The sequence below is a fragment of the Oncorhynchus masou genome, chromosome 31, assembly GCF_036934945.1.
Source record: "Oncorhynchus masou masou isolate Uvic2021 chromosome 31, UVic_Omas_1.1, whole genome shotgun sequence".
NCBI classification, from domain to species: Eukaryota; Metazoa; Chordata; class Actinopteri; order Salmoniformes; family Salmonidae; genus Oncorhynchus; species Oncorhynchus masou.
The window spans coordinates 31766584-31776454 of NC_088242.1; the positions used below are offsets into that span (position 1 = coordinate 31766584).

A 9871-nucleotide genomic window follows, 5' to 3' on the forward strand; every position below is an offset into this window, starting at 1 on the left:
AACTCTACACACAATGAATCACATAACAAAATATTTTGGGAGTGGTCATCATGTGGTAAGCAAGTTAGATCCAAAAAACAGTTTTTCAAAAAGTCAAATAAATGTATTGTCAAATCAAATGTTATTTGTCACGTGCTTTGTAAAGATAGATAGATAGGATAGATAATAAACAGTAGCAGCAGCGTATGTGATGAGTCAAAAGAGTTCATGCAAAAAGGGTCAATACTAAGCTCAGTCTTATGGCTTAGGAGTAGTATCTGTTCAGGGTCCTGTTGTTTCCAGACTTGGTGCATCGGTACCGCTTGCTGTGTGGTAGTAGAGAGAACAGTCTATGACATGGATGGCTGTAGTCTTTGATTTTTTTTTGACACCGCCTGGTATAGAGGTCCTGGATGGCCGGGAGCTCGGCCCCAGTGATGTACTAAGCCGTACGCACTACTCTCTGTAGCGCCTTGTGGTTGGATGCCAAGCAGTTGCTATACAAAGTGGTGATGCAGCAAGTCAAGATGCTCTCAATGGTGCAGCTGAGGAACAAGGATCTGAGGGCCCATGCAATATATTTTCAGCCTCATGTGGGGGAAGAGGTGTTGTCTTGTCTTCTTCACAACTGTGTTGGTGTGTATGGACGATGTTAATTCCTTAGTGATGTGGACACCAAGGAACTTGAAGCTCTCGACCCGCTCCACTACAGCCCCGTCGATGTAGACGAAGGTGTGCTCATCCCTCCGTTTCCTGTAGCCCCGATCAGCTCCTTTGTCTTGCTGATATTGAGGGAGAGGTTGTTGTCCTGGCACCATACTGCCAGGTCACTGACCTCCTCCCTACTGGCTGTCTCATCATTGTCGGTGATCAGGCCTACCACTGTTGTGTCATCAGTAAACTTAATGATGGTGTTGGAGTCGGTGGCTGATGTGGAGTTGCAGAGGGAGTTGTGCAGTCCCAGGGTCCTGAGCTTAGTGATGAGCTTAGAGGGAAATATGGTGTTGAACACTGAGCTGTAGACATTCTCACAGGTGTTCCTCAAGTCCGGGTGGGAGAGGGCAGTGTGGAGTGCATTAGAGATTGTGTCATCTGTGGATCTGTTGGGGTGGTACATGAATTGGAGTGGGTTCAAGGTGTCTGGGTTAATTTTTTGTTGATGTGAGCCATGACCATCCTTTTAAAGCATTTCATGGCTACAGGGCGATACTCATTTAGACAGGTTACCTTGGCGTTCTTGGGCACAGGGACTATGGCGGTCTGCTTGAAACATGTAGGTATTACAGACTGTATCAGCAAGAGGTTGAAAATGTCAGTGAAGACACTTGCCAGCTGGTCAGCGCATGCTCTGAGTACGCATCCTGGTAATCCACCTGGCCCCACGGCCTTGCGAATATTAACCTGTTTAAAGGTCTTACTCACATTGGAGAGCGAGATCATACTTTCAGCCGGAACAGCTGGTACTCTCATGCATGGTTCAATTTTGCTTGCCTCAAATCGAGTATGGAAGGCATTTAGCTTGTCTAGTAGGCTCGCAACACTGAGCAGCTCGGTTTCCCTTAGTAATCCATGATAGTTTCCAAGCCCTGCCACATCCGACGAACATCAGAGCCGGCATAGTAGTATTCGATCTTCGTCCTATATGGACACTTGGCCTCTTTGATGGCTCATTGGAGGTTGTTGCGAGATTTCTTATAAGCATCCGGGTTAGTGTCACACTCCAAATTGAGGTTAGTGTTCTGCTGTTCTGTTGCTGCTCTGATGTCCAGAAGCTGTTTTGGGTCATAGGAAATAATGGTTGAGACATTATATACACAATCGGCTGTAACGATCCTTGTTGGAAGGATTGGACCAAGGTGCAGCGTGGAAGGCTTTCATCATATTTATTCATGTGAACCAGCAACAAAACAAATAAAGAGTAACAAAACTAACGTGCAGCTTTGTAGTGCAAAAGGCTACAATACAAAAACAAGATCCCACACACAACAGGTGGAGAAAGGCTGCCTAAATATGATCCCCAATCAGAGGTATTGATAGACGGCTGACTCTGATTGGGAACCATACCAGGCCCAACATAGAAATAGATAAAACTAGAGTACCCACCCTAGTCACACCCCGACCTAACCAAATAGAGAATAAAAGGCTCGCGTGACATCGGCGTAACAGAACACAGACAAATATCGAAATTGGTCAGGGGCCCATTAAACAGCTGCTAGCCACTGCAGCACCATCTTTTACCATATAAATGATAGGTTTCATGATGCTTGTATCTAAGCCAAAGTAGATGGTTTCAAGATTGTTTTGTACATCAGTCGGGGACTCAAGCTACAATATGACATCTTAAACCTAGCAGTGCATCCCTGTAGTTGTGTGGGCTAATATTGTCAAAATGTTTGCCTTGGGGTAAGTTGAGCCAATGGCCCCCACACACCCATACAAATGATGATTACATGTTGTCCGTTTTATGCATAGTATTCCTATTATTTTTGCAATGTGTCATGTGCATTTCTATCATTACAACGCAGACATCATAATGCCTCATGTTTACACCTGTAAAACAAGCAGGGTTTAGCCCACCTTTGAGGCTGTTGAGAGAGCAGCCAATGAAATGAGAGAAGGGAATAAGTCCATTTGAGCAGCAGCAACAGATGAATGACACTGAATGACACTGAAGAGGTACATTGACAAAAAAAGAAAACGAACATGTACCTATGCAAAAGAGAGGCTATTATATTGTAGCAGAGGCACACAAGGGCCAGCTCACTCATACACGCTAGCTAACTCTAGCGTCTATTCGCGAAGGCACCTTCCATTAAGAGACCCAGCGCTCGGTCTGAACGGTACAGTTTTTGAAACATAAGGGCCTTATCTCATATCAGCTAGAAATAAATACGTAAAAAAATGTACAGGTTGATTTTACTACACTGTTGAAATCAAGTGCTTTGTAACACCTAAACTCATGGCAACTAAGCTGCCTCCAAGTTGAAGGAGAGGAAACCTTAACTTTGCATAAGTATTGAAACACATCATCCTGAGATGTTTTGAAACTTTACATGGTGTGTTGTGACAACACTCAATCAACGAACACCTTGATAGGGACTGGGAGCACTAACAAAAAAAGGGATAAAAAACACAATTTTGTTGTTTCAAGTCCTGTTCACTGCAAAATTAGATACCTTCTCTTTTGGTGTTGTTTCCTCTCTTTAAATCTTCTAAACACCATTATGATCTTTTGAATCCCATCTTGTGCAGAATGAAATCCCTTTTTATGAATTGTCTAAATGTATAACATTGTTCTATGCATTTGATAATGTACCATTATGTACCATTTTGCCAGGCAATGTCACAGTGTTCAAACTGGTAGTTGAACTGAGGATTCTACGCTTGATTCTTCCATTGACAACCAAAAGTGTGGGAACGGGTGTCCTCACTGAGAGGCAATTTGCCTAATGATTTTGATATTCGTTCATCATGATCCATTACACCTCATGGCACAACAAGTTAGGCTATAAACCATTTGCAGTTTTGGTATTTTGATGCTGCCTGTTTTCACAACGCAGTCTTAAAAACATCAATATTCAGGTTGAAGTATAACTCGTTTCAGAGTACTATATTTCTCTTTTTTTAAACACATTCTCTGTAGTAAAACACTTACATAGGGTTTACATTCAAACACCCTCCAAAACACCAGATCTCAGCTTAGGTGCATTCCATGGTTTCATTACACAATCATGTTGTTTTGAGACTCTAGTGTGATAAGGTTCCCTCGTAGCCATATTTCCATGTTACATCGCTTGTTTACGGAAGACCGACGGAAGACAGAGGCGACCAGCTGTGTGGGACAGTGGGTGGTGATGAACACCTGTGAAGAGGGACGCCAGAAAAGTGTTGCAACTGAAAAATACTGTCGGCTGTGTAAAAATAAACGTTTTAAAACACTGTATGTACAGTAAGTGTATATTTTGCATTTCTGAAATGACTGATGTTAAAGTAAAATCATATCGCAAAAGACGATTATTGACTTTTGTAAACGTTACAACTCAGCGTTGGGAGTGTAGTTCACATGGTTCCAGCTGTGGGCGACACTTACTGCTGAGAACCCGAGGGATAAGGCAGAATGCCACCTTGGGTTCTCGAGAGCAGGACGACATAGAGTCTGATCTTGCTAAACATCAAGATTCTTGTGGACCAGTTTCACGGGCTTAGTAACCTCAAATCCAGAGAACTAGCCTACGAATTGCTCTTCATGAAATGGAAGACTAGGTGATATTGAACAGAAAGATCTGTATCTGAATGTAGGCATACATTCAAGATATACAAAATACCCCATTCAATGAATTACACTTTGATCTACCAGCACCATCACCCACTGTCACAGGACACCATCACCCACTGTCACAGGACACCATCACCCACTGTCACAGGACACCATCACCCACTGTCACAGGACATCATCACCCACTGTCACAGGACATCATCACCCACTATCACAGGACATCATCACCCACTATCACAGGACATCATCACCCACTATCACAGGACACCATCACCCACTGTCACAGGACACCATCACCCACTGTCACAGGACATCATCACCCACTGTCACAGGACATCATCACCCACTGTCACAGGACATCATCACCCACTGTCACAGGACACCATCACCCACTGTCACAGGACACCATCACCCACTGTCACAGGACACCATCACCCACTGTCACAGGACATCATCACCCACTGTCACAGGACATCATCACCCACTATCACAGGACATCATCACCCACTATCACAGGACATCATCACCCACTATCACAGGACACCATCACCCACTGTCACAGGACACCATCACCCACTGTCACAGGACATCATCACCCACTGTCACAGGACATCATCACCCACTGTCACAGGACATCATCACCCACTATCACAGGACATCAACACCCACTATCACAGGACATCATCACCCACTGTCACAGGACATCCTCACCCACTGTCACAGGACATCATCACCCACTGTCACAGGACATCATCACCCACTGTCACAGGACATCATCACCCACTATCACAGGACATCATCACCCACTATCACAGGACACCATCACCCACTGTCACAGCACATCATCACCCACTGTCACAGGACATCATCACCCACTATCACAGGACATCATCACCCACTATCACAGGACATCATCACCCACTGTCACAGGACATCATCACCCACTGTCACAGGACATCATCACCCACTGTCACAGGACATCATCACCCACTATCACAGGACATCCTCACACACTATCACAGGACATCATCACCCACTATCACAGGACATCATCACCCACTATCACAGGACATCATCACCCACTATCACAGGACATCCTCACACACTTACCCAGAGGCAGCTCAAATAAGCATGTCCCTATGCTCAACTTACCACATACCCAGGGTAAGTTGTGCCAAGAGACCACTTTTTTTGGGAAAAGCTGTGTTTTCAAAACTGTTATGTTCTGATTATGTTCAGGCCATACCTGGTTAGTAATAGCCTTTCTAGGGAGTTTTTCCTAGCCACCGTGCTTCTACACCTGCCTTGCTTGCTGTTTGGGGTTTTAGGCTGGGTTTCTGTACAGTACTTTGTGACATCAGCTGATGTAAGAAGGGCTTTATAAATACATTTGATTGATTGAAATTTGATTGATACACACACACAAAACCACTCAGACATGCACACACACTTCAGAAGACACACACACACACACACATACAAAGACAGTGTTGTGTCCTATCAGATAGGATGTGATTGTGACAAAGAGTTAAACAGCCTGACATGTATATTAGACTTGTCATGGCCATTCATCACTTAGTAACTGTGGGATACGCTAACAGAGATGCGTTATAGACCTGCCCTACCCAATCATAACCACACACAGACACACACATGAGACCTTCTGCACACAGCTGTAATGGGACAGTGAATGGCACTACTAAAAATGCAAGAAAATAGCATCAGAAACACACACACAAAAACACGCACACACACACAGAGAGAGAGAGAGGGGGAGAGAGAGAGAGAGAGAGCGAGAGAGAGAGAGAACTCAGAAACCCAACCTTTTAAGATCCACCAACACCTCTGGAAAAGTGTAAAATGATATTAATAAGCTGCCATTTCCACTACGACACATCTTGCACTCAGGGAATGTCTGTCTGTCTCTTCTCTCTATACCTCCTTTAATCTCTCGAACTCTCGTACTCTCTTCTCTTTCTTCCCTCTTCCGTTCTCCCTCATAGGACCCAGCTTTTTTTGACAGAAACACTACGTTCACAGACCCATCTCTCTCACACACACCTAGGTTGCGTGTTACCTGTGCTGTTTCATCTTTCTCTAGGTGCACTCTCCCTTTTTCTTCTTCTCCTGCTTTGTCTTCTCTCTCCTTTCGCTTGTCTCTCACTTCCCTCTATCCTCTTTCAGCAAGGAGGAGTGTGTGTTCAAACTGTGTGTGTACGTGTGTGAGAGAGCGTGTGTGTGTGTATGAAAGTGTGTGCGTGAGGTGGTGGCATGCTCTCGTGAAGGAGAGAGCACATCTCAACGGGAGAGTGCCAGCATATGGACGTGTGAGTGTGTGTGTGTGCTACTGTGTGTGTGCTCATGTGTGAAGGCGGACGATAGCTGGTGTTAATGAGTGGGACTGAGGTGAGGACAGTGAAAATTAGAGGGGGGTGGAGAGAAAGCAAGATGGGGATGACAGAGAGAGGAGGGAAGCTGTCTATACACTCTTCCTCCTGACCGGAGCGATACACTGGGGAGAGGTGTGAGGGACTACAGAGGCAACCGGTGTGTGTGTGTGTGTGTGTGTGTGTGTGTGTGTGTGTGTGTGTGTGTGTGTGTGTGTGTGTGTGTGTGTGTGTGTGTGTGTGTGTGTGTGTGTGTGTGTGTGTGTGTGTGTGTGGGGGGGGGAACCTGCTTTTTAGCTCTCTGTCAGTCTGCCTGTCTCCCTCGCTCCCTGCTGGTCTGGTGAGGAGAGATCAGAGCGATGAGAAGTCCGCTCAGCGGAGGAGAGGAAGCAGTGTGAAAAGGTTTTAAAAAGTGAAAAAATTGTTCTGAACCCCCCACCTTGGTCATAACACCTCTCTATTTCTCTCACTCTCTTTTTCTACCTCCTCCTCTGCCTCTCTCTCTCCAGGAATGTACAGGTCCTCCCCATGCGAATAGACTGTTTTTCAGGTCATCAGATAAAAAAGAAAAGTTTGTCCTTTTTCCTCCTGGAGTATTCCTCCACTCCTGGTTTGTTATTGTATTCCCGAGTCCCTGGGGAGTGTTGTCAGTATTCCAGTGTGTTCTCCTTGTTGTCCCCTCTCTATAAAGTGTGGTGAGTATTCCGATGTGTCTGCGTCTCCGGTGTTTGTAGTGTGTTCTAGTGTGTGGAGTAAGTGTAAATCTCCCTGATCTTAATATTCCTTGTGGTTTCTTTGTGGAGCGTGGTGAGTATTCCGATGTGTGTCTTGGTATTCCGGTCTGTGTTCCTCAGGTCTGATGTGTTCAGTAGAGTCCAGAGGAATCTCCCATATGGAAGAGCTCCAGATGTCTCTGGGACCGGAAGACGGACAGATGGACAGACGGACTAATGGTGGTTTGGCGTGTCGGATCTGAAACTCCTGTTGCTCTGACTCACACAAGTCAAAGAGTTTCCTGTCTGGCTCCGCTCGACTGCCGACACTGTCGGAGTGTAATCCTGCTTTCCTCTCTCTATCCCGCGCTATATCTCCCTCCCTCCCTCCCTCCCTCTCTCTCTCTCTCCCTCTCTCTCTCTCCTTTTTTTAACTCTCTCCCCATCACAGGACAGGCTGGGAGTCCTCATCACCCCCCCCCGCTCTGTCTCCTGCTCGCTCTCTCTGTCTCTCTCTCTTCTCCCCTCTCCCCTTTCACTCGCTCTCTGTGAACCTCCAACCCCTTTCCTCTCTATGTCTTCTGTCTGTCTGTCTGTCTGTCTGTCTGTCTGTCTGTCTCTGTCTGTCTTCTCTCAGGTTGGGGTTAATTCCCCATCAACATCAATAGGTCCAGATGGTCCTATTTATGGTCCGAAGGACCCTATAACCCCCCTCTCTCCATTGAATTCGTTTCAGTTCCCCATCTCTTTCTTTCTCCGTCTCATTCTCTCTCTTAGTCCTAGCTCTCACTCTCTCACCCTCCTCTCTACCTGTCGCTCCCTCCCTCTCATACCCCCCCACTCTCTCTCTTCCTCCCTCTCAACCCCGCCTCTCTGTTTCTCACCATTACACCCCACCACTATTTCCTTGACAGCATAAGGATGTAGGATCTTAATTTGAGCCAGTTTGCTACAGCAGGAAAATAATCCTGCAGCAACAGAAGATGTGAATTAATAAGGACGATAATTAATGGACTATAATTAATGGACATTTTTGTAGGGGTTGATACGTTTCTCTTAAGGGAAAATCAAGTCAGACATTTCAAAGTGGAAATTACAAACCTCAAACGCCTTAAGTTAAAATCACCTGCAACAGAATGATTAAATGAATTAACTGTCACGCCCTGGTCAAAGTATTTTGTGTTTGTCTTGATTTATTTGGTCAGGCCAGGGTGTGGCATGGTTTTTTGTATGTGGTGTGTTTTGTATTGCGATTGTAGCTTAGTGGGGTGTTCTAGATAAGTCTATGGCTGTCTGAAGTGGTTCTCAATCAGAGGCAGGTGTTTATCGTTGTCTCTGATTGGGAACCATATTTAGGCAGCCATATTGTTTGAGTGTTTGGTGGGTGATTGTCCTAAGTGTCCTTTTGTTCCTGTCTCTGTGTTTGTTGTCACCAGCTGTTTAGGTTTTCACGTTACGTTTGTTGTTTTGTATTGTTCGCTTTTATTCATTCATTAAACATGTATGAAAATTACCACGCCGCATTTTGGTCCGATCCTTGCTACACCTCTTTGTCAGAGGAGGAGTTAGAAGAAAACCGTAACAGAATCACTCACCACAACAGGACCAAGCTGCGTGGTAACGGACAGCAGCAACAGCGGCCAAAGACACAGGACTCTTGGACATGGGAGGAAATCCTCGACGGGAGTGGATCCTGGGCTAAACCAGGGGAGTGTAGCCGCCCCAAGGTGCAGCAGCAGCTGCAGCAAAAGCAGCAGCAAGAGAAGGAATGGACATGGGAGGACGAACTGGACGGTAAAGGACCCTGGGATCAGCCTGGAGAATATCGCCGCCCCAAGGAAGAACTGGAGGCGGTAAAAGCGGAGAGGCGCTGGTATGGGGAGGCAGCACGGCGACGCGGATGGAAGCCAGAGAGTCAGCCCCAAAAATGTCTTGGGGGGGCTCACAGGGAGTATGGCGACGCTAGGTAGGAGACCTACGCCAACTTCCTGTGGTTACCGGGGGGCTAGAGAGACCGGGCAGGCACCGTGTTATGCTGTGGTGTGCACGGTGTCCCCAGTGCGGGTGCATAGCCCGGTGCGGTATATTCCAGCTCCGCGTATCGGCCGGGCTAGATTGAGCGTCGAGCCAAATGCCATGAAGCCGGCTCTACGCATCTGGTCCCCAGTGCGTCTCCTTGGGCCGGCTTACATGGCACCAGCCTTGCGCACGGTGTCCCCGGGTTCGCCTACATAGCCCAGTGCGGGCTATTCCACCTCGCCGCACTGGCAGAGCGACCGGGAGTATTCAACCAGGTAAGGTTGGTCAGGCTCGGTGCTCAAGAGCTCCAGTGCGCCTGCACGGTCCGGTCTACCCAGTACCACCTCCACGCACCAGCCCTCCGGTGGCAGCTCCCCGCACCAGGCTTCCTGTGCGTGTCCTCGGCCCAGTACCACCAGTGCCAGCACCACACATCAGGCCTACAGTGCGCCTCGCCTCTCCAGCGCTGCCAGAGCCTTTCTCCTCTCCTGCGCTGC

The 9871-nt window shown here is 46.9% G+C and overlaps 1 protein-coding gene across 1 annotated transcript in view; it reads right to left on the reverse strand.

Annotated features, from left to right (window-relative positions):
* The window catches only part of LOC135524935 (glutamate receptor ionotropic, NMDA 2C-like), a 30832-nt gene extending 24253 nt beyond the window's left edge, over positions 1-6579 (reverse strand). The window contains exon 1 of the mRNA XM_064952771.1: positions 6333-6579. The gene's annotated coding sequence lies outside the window, so the exon portion shown is untranslated. The remainder of the gene's footprint in view (positions 1-6332) is intronic.
* Positions 6580-9871: the final 3292 nt, after the last annotated feature.